Consider the following 21,472-nt stretch of genomic DNA (forward strand, 5'->3'; position numbering starts at 1 on the left):
AAAGGTTTTAATTGTGTAATCTTTTCTGCTATAAGATACTCTTTTTTTTAATAACACCCTGGAAAATACACCAGATAAGGCCATCCAGCTCTCTGTCAGGGTGCCAGGGGATTGGGAACTAGGATGACCAACTATTCTACAAAGAGCACTTCTGGTATTATATATCTAGTTTTACAATCCACTATCTTATGCAGACTTAAACCTATTTAAGATTGAATCAGAAAAACCTAATCCATTTTTAAATTTTAGTTAGCCAGTTTCTGACATTTCAGGGAGTTGGGGGAATGACAGTGACAATCCATCTCACCCAAAATATCAATATGGTCTCAAAGGTCAAAGTGATGTTACAATTTGAGTCTTTTTCACCTTTCTCATCAGACAAGGGATTCTCAATCACCAGCGAAGAGCCATTAAGGTGTCTCCTACTTAATGGACTTGTCGGGAATCCATAGATAGACTGGTGATAAATGATAAATACTAAAAATGAAGATGGTTAGGTGTGGAAAGATGGTGCAGGAGGGTAGAAGGGTTGTCTTGAGTCCACGCTGATTAATTTGTCAAATGATGGAGTCTAATCGCCTCACCACTAACAAATTACTTCTCCATCATTGCCTCCAATAAAACAATACTCCAAGCACATACGAGTGGCATATGCTGCAGACTTGTCACTAAGTCTTTGAAAATGTATAGATAACTGTATAATGCCTGAATGATACTGATGCTTTTGCAGGTTTTTAAATGAACACAAAAGCACAATGGGGCTGTTACGCTTGTCTATTTTCTTGTCCATTCAAATTCATAAAGCAACTCTCCCTGTGCAATTAATAAAAGATAGTGCTGGAGAAATCTATAATACACACTTATTCAGAATGAATAAGTGTGTAAAACTGTAATGTGTGCTGAAGACAGGCACCTGTTTGCTCTGATGGTGCAAATAAATGACTGTTCAGTCAATTCAAGCACGATAATTCAAAGCAGGATGGAAAAACTATGCTGTTTTACAAGTAATGTTCTTTTTAATCTATCTTTCATTCGTACTGTTTTTTGGAAAATAGTATCATTATATCTAAGCAACTATACAACTCCACCCTGCTGTGTGAGCACACTCCATAATAACAAATTGTTTTAACAGGCCTTTCAACGTAATGTCTGTTGAGACACAACTGCTCTATATTTATATTTGATCTTCAGAAAAATCATTACATAGTTTTACAATCTATCAATATATTAGACATAAGAGCATAACATACAATCATACACTGTTGGACCCTGATCACACAAAGATTTATCTCTACACGCACAGCAGTTTCAAAAACACATTAGAGAAGCAGTTTGGTCTAAACATTCAGAAGCGTTTGTGGATTAGGGCTGTGGGTGAAATGTTTAACTCTTACTTACTTACTCTTACTCTTTCATCTGTCTTCTGCTTTTGCTCTCTCTCTAACTCATACCCATACTGACTCTCACTTATTCTCTGTAAAATGATGAGAAGAAGAGGAAAATTGGAGGATACTCATGACCAGATGGTCTCTTCTATGAAAGAATTAAAGAGTTAGTTAAAGAGCAACTTTGATAAGTTAAGGAGTGACTTTGATAAAAAGTTGGAAGAAAAGCTAAAGCTGGTGCTAGAGGCCAAGGAAGAAATTAAGGACAAAATGAAGAAAATGCAGAAAGACATGGATGAAAAAGACCGAAGAATTTTTGTCTTAGAACAGGGACAACAAAGAATGGATGATTTGGAACAAAGCATTCATATAAATGATTTGATCATCACTGGAATCAAAATTGAGCCGAGGAATTACACAAGTGCTGTGGCAAGAGAGGATAAAACTCAGCACAGCATCGACATCGAATCTCTGGAGCAACAAGTGAGTTCCCAACCCAACCTTAGGGATCTGGAGATAACTATAGATCCGGACCAGATTGAGACGTGTTACCCATTACCATCTGGAGGTAGGAGACCACCTGCAGTGCTGATAAAATTCCTGAATCGTAAACACAAAATTGGTCTTCTAAAACAAGGCTTCAAACTGAAAGGAAAAAATGTCTACATTAATGAGAATCTCACTAAAAAGAATGCTGATATCGCTAAAAAGGCTCTATAACTGAAAAAAAATAACAGACCGATCGACAACACCTGGATGAACAACTGCAGGATCTTCATCAAAACAAATGGGCTTTCTCCAGACCAGATTAAAAAAAACAAAAAAACATTGGTGATCAGTAGCGCAGAAGAGTTGGTGAAATATGAGCAATAAAGACAGACAAGACTTGTTACTACACCAAAGATCAGTACAACAGAGTCACTTCAATAGTGGGAGCTCTACAATTTTGGACACGTCAAGAATTACATAGAACAGTTGAAAAAATCAACATCATCAATGTCAGAAACATGGATTAATGAACAAAAAATAAATAAAAAAAACAAAAAACAAAACAAAACAACAAACATGGATTCCTGATAACATGGGATTACATTACATTTGAGACTTTAAAGAGCATGTTGACATTTGTTGACAATATAGTACCATGCATATGAAACTGTTAAAGTGTCTGCAACAATCTAGTTAATTCTTATATAAACACTGTCTGCTGAAAGAGGTGAAGGTGATCATTATATTCTTGTGGAGAACACTGGCAAGGTCAACTTCTTGTTTTGATTATCTATGATGTTAACAAACCTTGTGTTGCTAGGAAGAATGTAAACATGGTTATGCTCTAGGTGAAAAGGTTCATATCTGGAAGTGGATAAGGGTATGAACGTCTGTCAAAATTCAATGTATGAACTGGTTGAAAACTTTTAATGTCTGAGTTTGTTCATTACATATTGTAATGAGAGAGATGTTTGTTGATTCTGGGGGACGGGAATTTCACAAGCCTATTGGCTTTTACCCGTCAGCCCCTATTTTTTGGATGTTGTTGTTGATGTTGTAAATGTGATGAAGTGTGAAGTCTGTTATATTAACATGTCCGAAAAAAAGAAACTTCATAAATAAATAAATGATAAAAAACCACTGGGGAAAACCTGGCTACAAAGTGGTTTGCACTGGAAAGTTAACCATATTGTATTTCTGTGAGATTTCTTCTAGGACTTGCAACTCTATCCTGTAGTCCGAAGCCATACCGGTTAAGTTAACTGGTGACTAATACTTGCCCAAGGTGTGTGAAAGAATGTGTGCGCGAATGCACATTTTTTTTAGTAATGAACTGGTGATCGATCCAAAGGTTGGAAGTCAGCCATATAGGATATCGGGCACGATTGGCTAAGACCCTCTCTATCCTGCAAAGAAAAAGTGGTAACTGATTTCAAATTGATAGCAAAAACAAAAAAAAAACAACAACATAGGTTAATTCCAGTCCACCACATTATAGAAAAATAGGTTTTGTGAGCAATATGTTTGATAAACTAATTCACATCAACAAAACAACAAAATTTGGTGTACAACAAATATGAACCTCTTTTTAATGACAACACTAGACCACTCTAATTAATGTGGTTTCACACATTTGGTACGTATTATTAGAAAAGAAAAAGGAAAAGTAGTAGAAGAAAATTATGGGGAAATTATGTTTTCACTCCTAGTATATTTTTGAAACATGTATATATGTGTGTACATGCCCCTGAAACAAACACACACACAAGGAGCCTGTTGACATGCAGTATATAAAATGGGAAACAGACAGGCAGCTCCTTCTTGGTGCACCCAAGATTTAGTGGACTGAGCTTCTGCCGCCCCAGATACGTACAGATGCTTCTGAACTTCTGTTTTAGTTATGATCCGAACAGCCAAACGTAATGTGGAAATGAACATAAGTTGTTACTGTACGTTCCAGTAATGTGTGACCGTTCATATTGTATGTGCATCCATAAATTCTATTACTGTATCTTATAAAACACCGCTTCTTTTGACTACCACTATCACTTGTGGACTTACACTTTTGACCAACCATAACAGAATCAGAATCAGAAAATAGTTCATTGCCAGGTAAAGTTTACCACATGAGGAACTTGACACAGTGTCAGTGCATTAAAAGGTGGAAGAGAAGCCATAAGGAATAACAAGGAATAAAGAATAAAAAAAACAGAAAAACAATTTACATTAAGGTGAGATCATGGTTGGTGTTTACAGGTGAAAAAGAATAAAAAATAGAAAATAGAAGTCCAAAGAGTAAACTGTCTTTGCAGAGTGGTGAGGAGTGGATGGTTACCTTGAGGTGTGGAAGGCTGCAGCCGATCACCTTCTACGCCGAGTGGATGACACGCTGAAGCTTGGCCTTGTCCCTGGCCGTGGCTGCAGCAAACCACACTGACAAGGAGGATGTGAGAATTGATTGAATGGTGGCAGTGTAAAAGTTCACCAGCATCTTCACAGGGAGGTGAAACTTCTTCAGCTACCTCAAGAAATACATCCTCATATTTGCTTATGGTTACAAATACGCAAAACAATGTATATAAACACAGAAATCACAGATACGACGTCTTAACACAGGGGAATATGTGATGAACTGGGAAGAGGCAAGGCACATTCAGTCTGTCGTTTGCGCCATGTAAACAATGGACTCAGTGTCAAACGTAAGATCGTTTGAACGTCTCGTACTACGGACAGCATGCTTAACTCAAAAATTCACTTACATTTAAAAAAAAAAAAATTTTACAGTCAGTTCAAAAGTAAAATCGAAAAAACGTAAAACGAATGAACGTAAGTAGAGGAGCTTCTAGTCAAATTATTTCTTTCACCAGCAGAGTCCACTTATTCTTGGAGCCTATCAAGAGTAACACTCACTTGCGCTGTTTACTTTGTTTTGTCTGTATAAAAATGTATTCAACACAGTTAATCAGTTCAGTCTTTAGTTTATTTCGCAATATAGGTTGAGTATTTACTATTCTGACTGTCAAATAAGTATGGTTTGATATTTTATATTTAGACCAAGCTGCTTTTATTTTTCTTAACAGAACAATCTTTTTTTAATGCTGAATTGTGGAACAGGGAAAAAGTGATTAGATTCAGGGCTTACCTTGATCCTGGAGACAAATGTGGGATTCCTAAGATGGTGAAGTCATGACCCACCCTTGTATGCCTCTGACTATGGTGGCTTGGAATAAGAATGCTTTTTCCAAACCAGAGTTATATAATTGAATTTTGTGTGAGAGATGTCATCGTCATGGCAAGCGCATCAAATAAGAGAGACAGTTACAGAGTCACCATTGTAGGATTGTAGGATTGTTGAATTTGCTTGGTAAAGCTTTATGCTCTTGATATGCCCTCTAGTTGTAACTACTTCCACTGCCTCATTTCTGTACTTGAGCTAGTGTCACAAGCTTACAGGAACACTTTGGAATAAAAGGCCCCTCGAGAGACATATAGCTCAGCACTGAATGACACTGTTCAGGTAGAACACATTAAGGCTTACAGGACAAAGAACGGCTGAACCTAACTTCTTTTCAGCCATCGGAGGAAGAAAGTAACTCTTGATCCAACAGCTTAATATCAGGGAATAGTCTAGACGCATCACCACATCTGCCTTTCAACTGGTTGCAGTTCAGCTGTTGCACTCACTCCAAACTACAACCAGTTTATTTTGTGACATGACCTTCCATTATAATGCAAGCCTCATTTCCTCTGTTATTTTAAATGTTTTTTAATTAATTATGGTAAAATAATAGGTGACTTAATTACTTATGACAGCGTAGAGGAAATAAAAATTGCTACTATTTAATTATTTATATTAGCAGAAAATAACTAGGGAATACAGTACTGAGTACATGTTACCAATGTTTGAAACGACACAAGAAAACTTGGAGGAGCGCATGAATCTCATCATTTGAGGGTAATACTATCTCTCGGACTGGCTTAGACTATGCCCGTTGTTTTCTCAATATCTTGGTCATCACATGAAAATGTCCACCTTTAGCTTGCATCACCAATTGGAATAGTGGAAAATACAAATGTAGCAAAGTACAGATGAGAGAAATAGAAGACGTTTTCTGTTTGTGATGTGGCCAGATTTTTAGCTGACTGGATTGAATAAACAAAAGGTAAGACCAATCAATATGTTCTTTTTCAGACACAGCCTCTGTACCTTGTGGTAAATTCTATAGCCTGGACTCCTCTGCAGAATAATTACACAAACACTTCACAGCTCGATATACGGTAGTCAGGTTAATCTACGGTGGTGTGAAAAATTGTCCATACCCCTTCAATTTTTCCACATATTGTTGCATTATGATCACAAACATAAATATGTTTTATTGTAATTGTATTTGAGAAACCAACACAAAATGACACACAATGGGATACACGACAGTATAAAAATACCTTGAAAATTTAAATGTAGTATATGCAAAAGTATTCAACCCCCTTTTCTCAACCACTTGCCTTCAGAAGTTGCCTGATGATTGCTGAATGATTGAATGTTGACCTAATAATTAAATAGAGGCCACCAGTGTGTAATCTAAGCATAAATACAACTGTTCTGTGACAACTCAGAGGTTTGTTAAAAGAATATTGGGGAGTAATCTGTATCACGAAGTCCACGGAACACACTACAGATCCAGAATGTAGTTCTGGAGAAATTTAATGCAGGATGAGTCTATACAAAGATTTGCCATGCTTTGAACGTGCCACAGAGTTCTGTTCAATCCTTCATTTGGAAATGAGTATGGTATAACTGAAAACCTACCAAGACACATCCACAGAAGGAAAGCAGTGATCAGAGATACATCCAAGACGCCCATGGTGACTCTTGATGAACTACAGAGATCCACAGCTCAGGTGAGGAACTCTGTCCACTGGACATCTATTGGTTATGCATTGCACAAATCTGGCCTTTAGGTAAGAGTGGCCAGAAGGAAGCCATTGTTAAAAGAAACCATAAGAAGTCATGTTTGCAGTTGGCAAGAAGCCTTGAAGGAGTTACTGCAATATGTGGAACAAGGTGCTCTGGTCGGATTAGATCAAAGTTGAACTTTTTGCCTTTAATGGAGAACAATTTGAACACTACACATTTTATTTGAATACAGCATCCCACCTATCAAACATGGTGGCAGCGGAATCATGCTCTTCTGTGCTACCTTCAGATGAGACAGAGAAGATGGTCAGAGTTGATCAGAAGATGTATGGAAGATAAGAAATATTTGTATGTGGTCACAACATGGCAAAATGTGGAAAGGTTTAGGGCATGAATACTTTTGCAAGTCACCAAGTTGAGTTCTGAATTCTCATAACTCCCCTGTCTGTTTCTCTAGTTAACAGAATAATTAAATGACAATCAAAAGCCAAACAACAGATGACCAAAACCTGGAGATCATGATTCTTAATGAGATTGAATGGCTTTGGCCAGCACTGGATTCCTAAACATCAGTGAAAATGACTTTAGGATCTGCAATCCACATTTGGGGGGAAAATATATGTGTAGCGCCCCATGTAGCCATGGGGTGTGTTGAGTTCGAGTAATAATGAAATGACTGACCCAGACAACAGCTGTTAAATTTAAAGGAACCTCTTTACTGAAATGATATTTGGTTTTTTTGTTTTAAATTTAAAAGAAAACTCCCTTATGGAACGAAATAAAATAAAATATTAAATGAAATGCAAAGATACAATGAAATGCCCAGAATATGACCCAAGGCTTTAAAACCTTAAAGATTGAACACAATCTGTTTTTATCTCAATCAAAGGAATGATATTACCAACCCATGAATTGTAAACTTGAATTAGTTCTAAAATTATATAACCCACTCAAATATTTCCCCAAATACTCAACACTGGTCCCCTATCTCTCTCCACAACTATTTCTTACCTTTAACACCAAAACGACCATACGATATGGACTCATCCAAAAAGTGATGTTTAATCCAATGATATTATTATACTTTTGATAAAGCATATTTACGAATATATCAGTTGAACTTAACCCATAACATGTATAATGACATTGAAATGGTCTTGAAAAATAACTTTACACCTTTAACACACTTTGTGGGCCCACACACACACACCCCACCCACGATGCAGGCCTGTGCGTCGCTCAGTGTGGTGATGACGCGGTCCTCAGTAGCATCTGTCTACTAGACAACTCACAGCTTCTAGTAGACGCTGTAGAATCAACTCCCCATACAGTACTTGCGCCAAACGTGTCCAACGGCCACCGTGAAGGGAAACAGTCTATCCACGACACCTCCTCCAAACTGACGTCTCGTAGATGCGAGGGTCGTCCGGCCAGTCCACCTCTTGCTCCGCTGATCCACGCTGACACACCAGGACCCGGTGTTTACTCCTCTCACTGTTTACATTTCCACAAAACAATGAGCTACTTGCCCACCGCAAAATTAACTGTTGTCTCAACGTTAGGAGTAGTAGTTCGTCCACTCTCTATCTTTTTCCTACAAGCCATCTCCCTTCTCTTTTTTTCTCCTTCCTCCTCCTCTTTTCTTTTCGCGCCATCTCCTCCGCCCCCCAAGCCAATGCTTGGGGGGTGGCACGGAACGGAACACCTTCACAACCAATCCCCAGCATCCACTCATATCACATTCGACCACCCTCCGTAATCTCTGTTTAAATCAGTCTTTTCAATATTAAAATGAATACCTTAGGACCTTAAATACTATATTAAGAAATTAAGGGCTCCTTTAGATTAAACCTCTCGTTTTTCTCAACTGGGCTACATATGCTTTAAACCACATGCAAGCACAAAATAAAACAAGAAATTTTTTTTAAAAATTTAAAAACTGTTACTTGATATTTTAGTCAGAATCTGAGTAAAACAAGCAGCAAACCTGTAGGGTCATAGCCAATCCAAGTTTAGCTGTACACTTATGCCTGGCTGTGACAAGTGTAACAAGGATGCTAATGCAAAGAGCACAAACAGACACAACATGCAGCACACAACTTGTGTTACATCTGTTTCACCCCCATTGGATCCCAAGATGCAGTTTTATCAAGGGAATCATGCTGTGGGAACAGGACAAATGGCTTTCAAATGTTCTGACTTTTCCAATCTCACAGATTAATGAGTCTCACATGCCAATACCAACTTTACCAATGAAAGGAAGACACACATTGCTCCATATTAAGAAAATTCTTTCCAGATTCCACAGATATGTGGGATGGTTAGTGAATGTTAATAATGAATGAATAATCCATCGTCTCATCCACAGCTGCTCATCAGACTTGCTGGTCATGGGTGTGCCAGAGCCTATCTCAGCTGGCTACATGCAGGGGGCAAGGTACACCCTGAATGCCATGCCAGCTCATTGTGGGGTTATGCAAAAGACAGGCCAAATAAACAACCATGCACACTCAAAGAACGAACTCCACAGTTTGCTGTGACCAATTCACCTAAGCTAAATGTTTTTGGAGGTGGTAAGAATCTGGAAAACCCATGCAGACATGGTTGAGAACATACAAACTCTGCATAGAAAGGCATCAAACCAAGAACCATCTTGCTGTGAGGCAACAGAACTACTCACTGCACATAATAAGGGTGGCACGGTGGTGCAGTGGGTAGCGCTGTCGCCGCACAGCAAAGAAGTTCCAGGTTTGCGTCCCGTTCTATGCGGCATTTGCGTGTTCTCCCCATCTGCATATGGTTCCCTCCAGGTTCTCCGGCTTACTTCCACCTCCAAAAACATATGTTTCAGGTGAATTGGCTGGTCCCAAATTGACCGTAGGTGTGGGCGTTTGTGTTTGTTTGCGTCTTTGTTTACCTCCGCGTTGCACAGGCATTGTGCACAGAGCTTCCCCCGCCTCTCCCCCGAGACAGGCTCCAGCTCTCCGTGACCCACGACAGCGGACGAAGTTAATATCTTACTAATTACTGATATATTCGTAGGTATTTACTGTATGTCACTCTGCAGTGTGTAAATGCAGTGTTGACAAGAAAATGTTAATCTTTAGGCCGATTCCCAAACTCCCACCATACCCTCCCAGGTCATATGAATGTGTCTTATATGAAAAAATTTTTTGAAAAACTTGTTTGAATCCAAATGCATCTTTAGACCAAATTTTGAGACATTTGAAAAACACATCTTAAAATGCTAATTTCATAAGATTATTCTGTAGCTCTTCTAGAGGGCTGCATCTGACACCAAAAATTCCTATTTGCACTGTTGTATATATGTGTGGGTCTTTGCTATCAGTTGTCCTCCACATTAGAAGAAGATTTTTGAATTTTAAAATCACGTTTATTCATAAAAGTCGAAATACAGGATAGTCACGTTGACACAAAGTCCAAAAGAGATCCACACAAACAGGAACTCACATTTCAAAAACAAATTATGTCATATGTAGGAACATAAGCACAATATACGTGAATTAAACCAACCAATGACTGAACACAAGCTCCTCACTCAGCCCGGAACATAAAACTCCTTTGACACACATCCTAAGTATCTAAATCATCCATAACTATGAAATAGTTAAAGTCGCTTCTGATTCTTGCCTCACACATTCTTCTTAAAATGGCTTTTGCACTGCAGTCAGATGAACCTTTGACCTTTTTTTTCTTTTTTTTTCTTTGCTTGGCCCAGTAGAAAATAGTAGAATCTGCCAATCCTTTTTTTGATTCTTCCTATGTTTCTAACCAATAATACCTCTTTGTTGAAAATGTGAAGAAATGAGAGAAAGATACTCTTTAAAAACAGGAACAGACTGTTGAGTCACTGACAGTAACAGTTTCTCTGCAAACACAGAACAGACATATTTGGATTCAAACTCAGGAGGTGAACTGGCACCTCCCACTGCCAGTTCCCACTCCAAACTTTTCGCATGTGGGCTTTGAACCGGCCACTCTCCAGGACTGAAATGCTGCTCCATCGTCTGTCAGCCTGTCTATCACCATAGCAAACAAGAAGAGGCTCAGAGCTGATCCCTGATGCAGTCCCATCTCCTCCTTGGACTCCTCTGTCAGACCTACAGTACACCTCACCACCGTCTTACAGTCCTCATACATGTCTTACACCGCTCTAACATACTTCTCTGCCACTCCAGACTTCCCAATACAATACCACAGTTCCTCTCTGGGCACCCTGTCATAAGCTTTCTCCAGATCTACAAAAACACAATGCAGATCCATCTGGCCTTCTCTGTACTTCTGTATCAACATCCTCAAAGCAAAATACTGCATCTGTAGTACTCTTTTTTGACATGAAACCATACTGCTGCTGACAAATGTTCACTTCTGCCCTTAGTTTAGCTTCCACTACTCTTTCCCATAACTTAATTGTATGGCTTATTCCTCTGTAGTTGCCACCACTCTGCATGTCTCCTTTGTTCTTAAAAATGGGCACCAGCACACTTCTCCTCCATTCCTCAGGCATCTTCTCACTATCTAAGATCCTGTTGAACAACCCAGTCAGAAAATCTACTGCCACCTCTCCTAGACCCAAACTCCTCCTTCAAGATAACTCCTACCCCATTTCTTTTCCTATCTACACCATGATAGAACAACTTTAACCCTGCTCTTAAACTTCTAGCCTTGCTACCTTTCTACTTGGTCTCCTGGACACACAGTATGTCTACCTTCCTCCTCAGCATCATGTCAACCAACTCTCTACCTTTTCCTGTCATAGTTCCAACATTCAACGTCCCTACTCTCAGTCCTATACTCTTGGCGTTCCTCGTCTCTCTCTTCCTACGAACACACTTTCCTCCTCTCCTTTTCTGACCAACAGTAGTCCAATTTCCACCGCCACCCTGTAGATCAACAGCACCAATGGCGCAAACATTAGAGATTAATATAGCTTAATCACTAAAAAACAAATGTCATGGTATCAAAGTAATCTTGTTCTGATACTAAAGTAACAAACAATAAACTAGTTCTGGAGTGCATTTAATATAAAGTCTGTGACAACTGGCATTGTCATCTTTTATCAACATGAGCAAACTCATTTTACCAGGCAGGGAGAAAAAGTAATTATGTCTCCTAATTGAAACTGGCAGTGAAGAAGGGTGAAGGGAGGGAGGATAAAATGGCCTAACCAGCATGATGAGGAGTATAATAAGTGACTAAGTTTGCAGACTTATATCAGAGCCCCAATAAAACTATAAGTCATATTTTGCATGCCAGGGCAGCCTCTGAAAATCATTACAGGAGGGGACCAGTGGTTTGGTGGATTGATGAACAGACACAGTAAGAAAAGCACAATGATTCTACACCCCCCAAGTGAACATTTATAAAATTAATAAACAAAACAGGAATTAAAAGTTTAAGCATCAAATTAAACCACGCTATTATACAATTTGTGTCAGTAGTATGGGCTTTATGGTGTCTAGGAGACGTCAATCAGCTGTCAGCAGGGAAACAGTGACATCTCCACTGTCTTACCAGTTCATGCTCTGGTGTGCCTTTTGAGCGACAGCTCTGTTGTGCTCACTGACACACAACACAACTCAAGGATGTGAAAAGCAGAGACTCCCCTTCCTTTAAATTGCTAAAGAAGCCCAACCTCAGCTGGGAAATGATCAGACTCAAAGTCAACTAATAAGAAAAAACATTTAGGAGAACAACGACATTTGACAGGCTGCAAATTTACAGTATGTAAAATATGCAACAGCTAGAGTTGGATTCATATGGTTATTATACCTACATTTTTATTATTCCCTCCTGGATTTTGGTGACATTTCTAGATGTTGATGGTCACATACCAAAAGAAATAGCATGGGCTTTCATGCAAACACAGCAAAAATATTTTTGACATTCTCACAGGGCAATGAAACAGTGAGAACAGACTCTGCACAGACATCAGACTAGACATCAGAGTATCCAGATTTTACTCACTAGTTCATGACCTTAGAATAGGAAAATCACAAAATTTCATGAAGAAAAAGATAGGATTACTTGTAGTTTGAACACAAAAACAGAAATGGGTAAAATTGACCCTTAACACAGTGTCCCAATATTGAGCACTAGTGATGCCACAGCTACTAAGAATTTACATAACTTTTTCTCTTCTCATCATTATAATCACCAACCTGTGCAGTAATTTATCAAACTCCATGATTCACAGTGCTATACAGTAGTTTTGATTATATTAGAAAAACAAAATACATGTTTAGGCCAAATCCTTTCAAATAATGATTAAGACTACGTTCAAAATGAATATAAAAATGGAACTAAATTCAAGTTTGGATCTGTTTGAATGACTGAGTGGAGCTCTGACCTTTAACATGAAAAGGAAAATAGATTTGCATGGAGCTGCTCAGAAACCCTTACGAAGAATATGTTTGGAACTCACTTGTTTGATCTTTTGAGTGACTTATTTCTTCACTGAATTTTCCATACAAAAATGATAATGCCTGTTTACTGTATTCTGACAGAATTATATTACTCTGTTATTTAACTTTTAATGTTTGTAGTATGACATCACCTATATCTATAATTCTGACAGTAAATCATTAGTTAAAAAGGGTATATGCTCCAAAATGGATGGGTAATCTGATTAAGGTAGAAATGATTCTGGGATGTCTTAAAACGTCACTGTATATTGGGGCATTACTGGATAAGGACCAGATTTAAACTGTTCATTTGTTCCCTAAAGGCTTGACATCATTGTAACGGAGCCACACTAAAGAACACGCTGAAGAACAGATCATTAACAGCACAATCTGACCCTAAGTTCCTCTTTTCTATCTATCAGAGTTTCAATTAACAAGACATTCACCTTGTTCTCAGCATTTGCAGTAGCATTTTGCATATGTGTGAAGTGTGACAGGTTTTTTTTTTTTGTCTCACTCAGGAACTTTAATAGTTCAACAGTTTTATTTTTATCTATGAAAGGATATCTGAACTTTTCAACTACATTCGAGAGAAAAGACATATGGTTACTTTTGTTTGTTTTTTGCATATGTCTCAAGGTGATATTTTGATTTTTTTCATGATTCTCACAGAAATGACAATATTTTGCTTTCTGAGCTTCAGAGAAAAACAAGCAAAAAACAAACAAAACACTACAGGACAGAACAGAAATTTATGAGGAGCAGAGAATTACAAAGCATCATAGCCCAGGCTTTTTACACTTCTTTTGTTACTTTACTGTTGTTATTTTGTAATAGCACTCACTAAGTAATCTTAAATGTAAAAAAATGACAATTTTTCTTCAACGGTACATTGATGAAAATATCTGGATCCATATGGAATACAGGTATTGATAGCATTACTCAAATACAAGCCATCTAGAATGATATAGTCAATGTTTAAAGTGCTTTTAGAAAAGGGAGAGTGGTTCACAAAGCAATACCCATGAAAACAAGGACACTAATTACTAGGGATGAGCGAGTACACCACTATCTGTATCTGTTCAACCAACTAGATTATCTGTATCTGTATCTGTACTCGGAATGGGCAGGGTGTGGTTTGACAGGAAATGGGTGGGGCTTAAATTGCTACATTATTTTAAGTCTAAAATTGATATGGATTGATCACAAGTTGCTATATTTATTGTTTCTTTTAAAACTATTTACAGAACAGCCTCGAAATTGAGATTCAAATCAATGTTTTTGATCACTAAAGTAAGAGAACTATTTACAGAACACGTTTTTTATGGAACTGAGTCAGAACATGAATATTTTTAAGTCTATGAATGACTATTTACTGAAGAGCCTCAGAATTGAGATTCAACGCTTTTGATCACAATAGTAAAGTAACTATACTGTATATAGAACGAGTAAACACAAAATGTATTAATGAAGTGCATGCAACAGGAAATTATAAAATACAAAGTATGCATGAACAAGAATTATCATACTTAACAGAACTTTTAATTTTTTTTCTTCTTTTTCAGTTAAATTTTTTTAGAATAAAACTTTTTTTCCAATTATTTATTTTTAACACCTAATGTTCTTGCCAATTTTTTTTCACATAAAGTTAAACAATATTGATTGCGGTGAGTGAGTGAGTGTGTGTTTGTGTGTGTGTATGTGTGTGTGTGTGTGTGTGTGTGTGTGTGTGTGTGTGTGTGTGTGTGTGTGTGTGTGTGTGTGTGTGTGTGTGTATGCGCGCTATGTCTGAGTTAAAATAGTTTTAAAGTACAGACTTATTAATTTCAACAGAGTTTAGAACAAACAGGTAAAGAAAAAAAGACGAATGGAGGTGGTGGTTAAATGCACACGTACGTGCAACAAAAAAACAACAAGTTCACCAGGTAACCAAACACCGAAATAGAGGCAAGCTGAAGACAACCTAAGAAGACGTGACGAACATTGAAGCCACGAACAGAGAGTTCAGTAATTGTCTGCGTGTGCTGGAGAGTGGCACAGGGACAAAGTCCGTCTAACTGCAGACTGTAGGGAGGGGCGGGAAGTATGTGTGACTGGCCAATCACAGAGCGTGAAAACAGTCAGGATGATTTTCCTTCAGTCCGATCACGAGTATTAACGGGTTTTATCGTACTCGTATTTGTCAAAAATGTGTTATCCGTACCGGATACTCGTATGAAACGAGTATCCGGCTCAACCCTACTAATTACTAACGGCAGACAAACACACAAAGACCGACAATTACAATACATCACCGCTTTGAAGCAGGATGTAAAAACCTTGTATTGTAAAAAAGGAAAATTGTGACAGAAATCCCAACAACAGACCAAAAGACTAGTGCCCTGGGAGAGGAAGGGACCTCAACAAGAGGACTTATGACGCCATGTGGTGAAAGTCGTGAATCTATGGAAGCTACAAGGCCGATCCCCCTTCTATCGACAAGGACCATAAATGCCAGAACATGGAATGTGAGGACCATGTACTGTACGATACTGAAAAAAACATGTCAAGTAGCAAAGATGAGTTGCTACAACCTTACACTGCTCGGAATCAGTGAGACCCACTGGACACAGTCAGGACAAAGAAGACTGCCCACGAGAGAAATGTTGCTTCTGGCTACAAAGAAGAAAATGCTCCACACACAGACGTTGTTGCCCTCATGCTCTCAGGACCAGCACAAACAGGATGTACGGGTTAGAAGAGGAACAGACATTGCATCTGATCACCCCATGCTAGCAGCCAAACTGAAACTAAATGATCAGCGTGTTTCTTTCATACATTTATTATTGTTATTGTTATTGTTATTATTATTGTTGTGTTATTAAACTGTACATGCGCTATCTGTTGCTCTGTCCACTCCTTGAAGAGGGTTCCCTCCTCTGTGGTCTTCCTGAGGCTTCCCCACCCATTTTTTTCCCTGTTGAAAGGGTTTTGTAGGGAGTTGTTCCTTATTTGATGACCTTTGTGTACTGCTCGCAGTACACAAAGGTCAGATGGATATCGTCCATGTGCAGATTGTAAAGCCTTTTGAGAAATTCTTCCGTGAATCTCGGCTACATTAAATAAACTTAAAACTGAAGCTGAAGAAGAACTGGATGGAATCAACAAAAAACAAAAACAAAACAAGTACGGCAGCCTGGTGACAGATTTTAAGATCAGAGAAGAATACAGATTGTCTCTCATCAACAAGTACCAAGTACAGGAACTGCTTGAATAGGAAAAGACCACCGAGAAGCAGTGGCAGAGGGTGAAAGAGACACTTACATCTACCTGACAAGAAGTATTAGGCTACAGGAAGCACCAACATAAGGAGTGGATATTGGCTGACACACTACGCAAGACCCAAGAGAGGAAGCAGATGAAGGCAGCAGTGAACAACAGCAGAACAAGAGCAGAACAAGAGCAGCAAAGGCCAAAGCACAAGAAGACTTCATAGAAGCCAACAAAGAAGTGAAACAGAGCGCAAGAGCAGACAAATGCAAAAACACTGACAGTTTGGCATCGGAGGCAGAAGAAGCAGCAGCCATTAACAAAATGAAGCAGCTGTACGACACCACCAAGAAACTGTCAGAAAAGTATATCGGGCCTGAACAACCAGTCAAAGACAAGGGGGGAACAGAGCGACAAATGCATAGATCGGCAGAGCACTTTGAAGAGCTCCTACACAGACCTGTCTCTCCAAATCCCCCAGACATCGACCCAGCAGACACAGACCTCAATATCAACTGCGAAAAACCAACCAGGGAAGAGATTTAGGAAAGCTGTGAAGCTGCTACAGAAGGACAAGGCAGCAGGACCAGATGACGTCCCTGCGGATACACTCAAGGCAGACCTGGAGACCATTGTGGAGATGCTGCAGCCTCTCCTTGAGAAGATATGGGAAGGGTACCAGCGGACTGGACAAAGGGCTACCTCATCAAGCTACCTATGAAACGACACCTCAGCAACTGCTCCAACTACAGAGGAATAAGGCTTCTGCCGGTGCCTGGAAGAGTCTTAAAACAGGATTCTGCTTGAGAGAATGAAAGTTGCTGTCCACCTCCAAGACCAGCAAGCTGGATTTTGCCAGAACAGATCATGCATTGACCAGATTGCCACTTTCCGCATTGTTGTCAAGCAGTCTTCAGAGTGGAACTCCTTGCTGTACATCAACTCCGTCAACTACGAGAAGACATTCGATAACGTGGATCGCAATACCCTATGGAAGCTGCTACGTCATTACGTAGTACCAACCAAGCTTGTCAGCCTGACTAGGAATTCCTACAAGGGAATGACATGCCAAGTGGTCCATGGAGGTCAAATTCAGTGTGAAGACCAGAATTAGACAAGGCTGCATTTTGTTACCTTTCCTCTTCCTTCTGATGATTGACTGGACCATGAATACATCAACAGCAGACAGAAGAAGTGGACACTGGTTAACCAGATAGAGGACCTAGACTTCGCTGACAACATGGCTCTGGTTTCCCACAGTCACCAGCAGTTTCAGGATAAGACAACAGAGCTGACCTCATCACAAGTTGGCCTCAAAATTCATGAAGACAAAACCAAGATCCTCAAGATCAATACAACAAGTGAGGACCCAGCCATGCTTCATAAGAGCAAGCTGGTAGAGGTAGAATCCTTCACACACTTGGGCAGCATAATTGACAGACAGGGTGGCACAGAAAGAGACGTCAGAGCAAGAATCGGTAAAGCGAGCATACTTGCAGCTTAAGAACATCTGGAACTCCAAACTGGTGTCAACTTGCACAAATATCGGGCTGTTCAACTCCAACGTCAAGTCAGTACTTCTGTATGGAGAACAGACATGGAGGACCACCATCAAGAAAGTGTAGACCTTCATCAACAGCTGCCTGAGAAGGATCCTCCAGACACACTGGCCTGACACTATCAGTAACGCAGACCTGTGGCAGTGAACCAACCAGCTGCCAGCTGACAAGGAGATCCGGCGCAGAAGATGGAGATGGAATGGGCACACTCTGGGGAAGCCAGCTAATAACATCGCAAGGCAAGCGCTGAAGTGAAACCCACAAGGGAAACAAAAAAGACGAAGGCCATGAAATACCTGGCGCGTGACCTCGATGCCGACATCAAGAGGATGGGATAGACCTTGAAAGAGTGGCACAGGACAGAGCACTCTGGCGGACTGTTGTCAACGGCCTATGCTCTAGGGAGAGTGATGGGCTTAGATAGATATGGTATTCTATACCACTGTAAAATAAATTAATAGCAGAGAGAAATCCATATGAACAACATGCTTATTCCTTATTTTTCTACTTCTCAAAATACCCACCATCCATTCAACTACGTCACAGCGTCCTCAGCTGGACAACTATTGTAACAAGACACATTTCCCCTTTTCTTGAAATATTACTTTGTATGTATGAATGTAACACGGCTAACTCCTACTTCAAGTTTCAAGTGCGAAAACCATGAAAACAGCTTGTTTCCATGGATTCGGTACCCTGTTAAATCTTTCAATTGCTCCATTTGCTCTTAGCTAGTAAACACTGTATGCACGTTTGATTTCTCAAAAGTTTTGAAAATTTTTGGGAGGTGAACTGGCACCCAATGTCAGAAACAAGACAGGTGGGGTTCCCTTCATGACTGAAAACTACCCCTAAGAAAGAAATGATCCCTGTGGTAACAGTAGAGGCAAATGCCACTTTTGTCCATTTACGGTCTGTGAGCGTAATGGCAAAAGTATTCTCATATGGCCCGATTATATCAAAAGTCACTTTTCCCCATGGCCTATCTAGCCATTCCTTGGGATGCAATGGTGGAGGAGCAGTCTTCACTGTCTTGTCATTGCACTGGCATGACGCACAAGGTTATAATTTTGGACTGCACATCTTTGTCCAATTGCGGCCACCAAGACAGTTCATGCAATCTCCGCTTGGTGCACACTATTCCCTGGTGTTCTTTGTGTGCAAGGTTTAACATCTTGGAAAGTAGTGACGTAGGCACAATCAAGCATTCTGCACCTCTCATGATAAATGTACTATCCATCGCCAGTTTATCTCGTTTCAGAAAGTATGACATCAGTCCATTTGCTACATTCTTTCTGCAAGTTGGCCAGCCGCTTTTGTATCTGCTGACACAGCTGAGCCAATTTAGGGCAACTTTCACAAGCAGCAGAGAAATCAGACAAAGAAATGGCATGCAAGGATTCCTGGTGGACAGTAGCCACAACATATGGTTCCATGTCAGTTATACCAGCGGCAGGCAGCGGAAGTCTGGGCAGTCTGTAGTTACATTGTTTTCCAGGAGAGTACACCATATCATACGTGTAGCAAAGCAATCGTGCTGACTACCTTGTAATTCACAGTTCAGCACGGCCAGTTCCTTTGGACGTGAGCAAGGTTGTGAGAGTCTGATGATCTGTACGTAGGACAAAGTGATGGCCTCACAGGCAGATCCTCCTCTCTTCTAGTGCAAACATGCATGCAAGTGCTTCACGTTTGATTGTGGAATATTGTCTCTGTGCATGAGAGAGCATCCTAGATGCAAAAGCCAAAATTCTTTCTATGTTGCCTGGATGAAGTTGGCTAATTACACCTCCTAGTCCATAATCAGATGCATCAGCTGTGACATAAGTTGGAAATTTAGGATCGTAAAGAGCTAAAGCAGGCTCCTCAACTACATGCCTTTTAATTACTGCATAACTGCTTTCAGCATCCATGAGGGTTAAGGGATGACAGTCACAGATAAACCTTTGTTAGGCACCCTCAGATCAATGCACACAGTTCTCCATTCTTTTAGTCACAACTATAGATGGGACCCATAGAGATGCATCAATGTGCTCTATAATACCCTTTTCTTGTAAGTTCTTCACTTCTTCATGCACAGCAAGCCTGACAGAGAATGGAAGTTGTCTCAGCTTTTGTTGCACCGGCACTTCTTCTGGTTTGAGTTGAATTTGGTGTACGAAGCACTTTGTACATCAAATTTCTCGTACATAAATATCTGGTGCATTGTGTTGAACATGTGGCATGGAAAGTGCCCTCTGTGACATGGGAATGTTACCAGAGCTGGTAGCTGTGACCACCTTAATGCCATCGACACTCATATGTAATGCTGCAAATAAGTCCAGTCAAAGTGGAGCAGTGTCAGAATTAACCACAACAAATGAGCCTGAAGTTGAATGCCCATTATAAGTAACTTTTTCCTGCTAAATACCCTTTAACAGGAATTTTCTCTCTGAAATAAGTGTAAAGATTCCCCTTCGGCTGTAGGGAAGAAACTCTCCACTGAGAGTTTCCACCTTATCGTGGTGGGGGAGTTGGAGTGTCCAAATAGTCCCAGGAGCTATGTTGTCAGGGGCATTATGCTCCTGCTAGGGTTTCCCTTGGCAAACAGGTCCTGGGTGATGGGCCAGACAAAGAGCACTAACAAAACCCCTATGGCAAATAAAACAACAGGGACCGTGACATTGCCAGGTATGGCACAACCGGGGCCCCACCCTGGAGCCAGGCCTGGGTTTGTGGCTCGTATGCAAGCACCTGGCGGCCATTCTCACCCCGAAAGGATGACGTGGGACCAACCTCTGGTGGACTCACCACCTGCCGAGGAAACTATAGGGGATGGGTGCAGTGTGGACTGGGTGGCAGTCATCAACATGGAGCTCAATGACCCAATCCTCAGACCAAGAGTCTAGGTCTAGGGACATGGAATGTCACCTCGCTGGAGGGAAAGGAGACAGACCTTGTGAGGGATGTTGAGAGGTACCGACTAGATATTGTCAGACTCACCTCCACCCTAACCCTTGAGAGGGGCTGGACTCCACTTTTCTGGTGTTGCCCAAGGTGAGAGGTGGCTGGCTGGTGTGGGCTTGCTTATAGCCCCACAGCTCAGCCATCATATGTTGGAGATGGACGGAGCAGTCTCTATTGCGCCGTCACTGCCTTGCTTTTGGGTAGGTGTTCCTAAAGTCTTTGCTGGTGCTACTAACTTCTAAATTTGGGAGAACCAGTGCTACCAAGAACTTAAAAAGTTAATTTCGAGCTCTGTTATGTCTTAAATTAAAAAATAAATATATATATATATATATATATATATATATATATATATATATATATATATATATATATATATATATATATATATATATATATATATATATCTTTTACTAAAGAAGGGTTCGGTGAATGGAGCATATGAAACCGGCAGGGTTCGGCACCTCCAACAAGGTTAAGAACCACTGGGCTAGGGACATTGAG

General features: G+C 40.0%; 1 pseudogene; it reads left to right on the top strand.

Moving 5' to 3' along the window:
* The first annotated feature begins 1,655 nt into the window (after positions 1 to 1,655).
* LOC137604105 (uncharacterized) lies at positions 1,656 to 20,910 on the top strand (annotated as a pseudogene).
* The last annotated feature ends 562 nt before the right edge of the window (positions 20,911 to 21,472 follow it).

This window comes from Antennarius striatus, chromosome 11 (genome assembly GCF_040054535.1).
Source record: "Antennarius striatus isolate MH-2024 chromosome 11, ASM4005453v1, whole genome shotgun sequence".
In the NCBI taxonomy this organism is placed as follows: Eukaryota; Metazoa; Chordata; class Actinopteri; order Lophiiformes; family Antennariidae; genus Antennarius; species Antennarius striatus.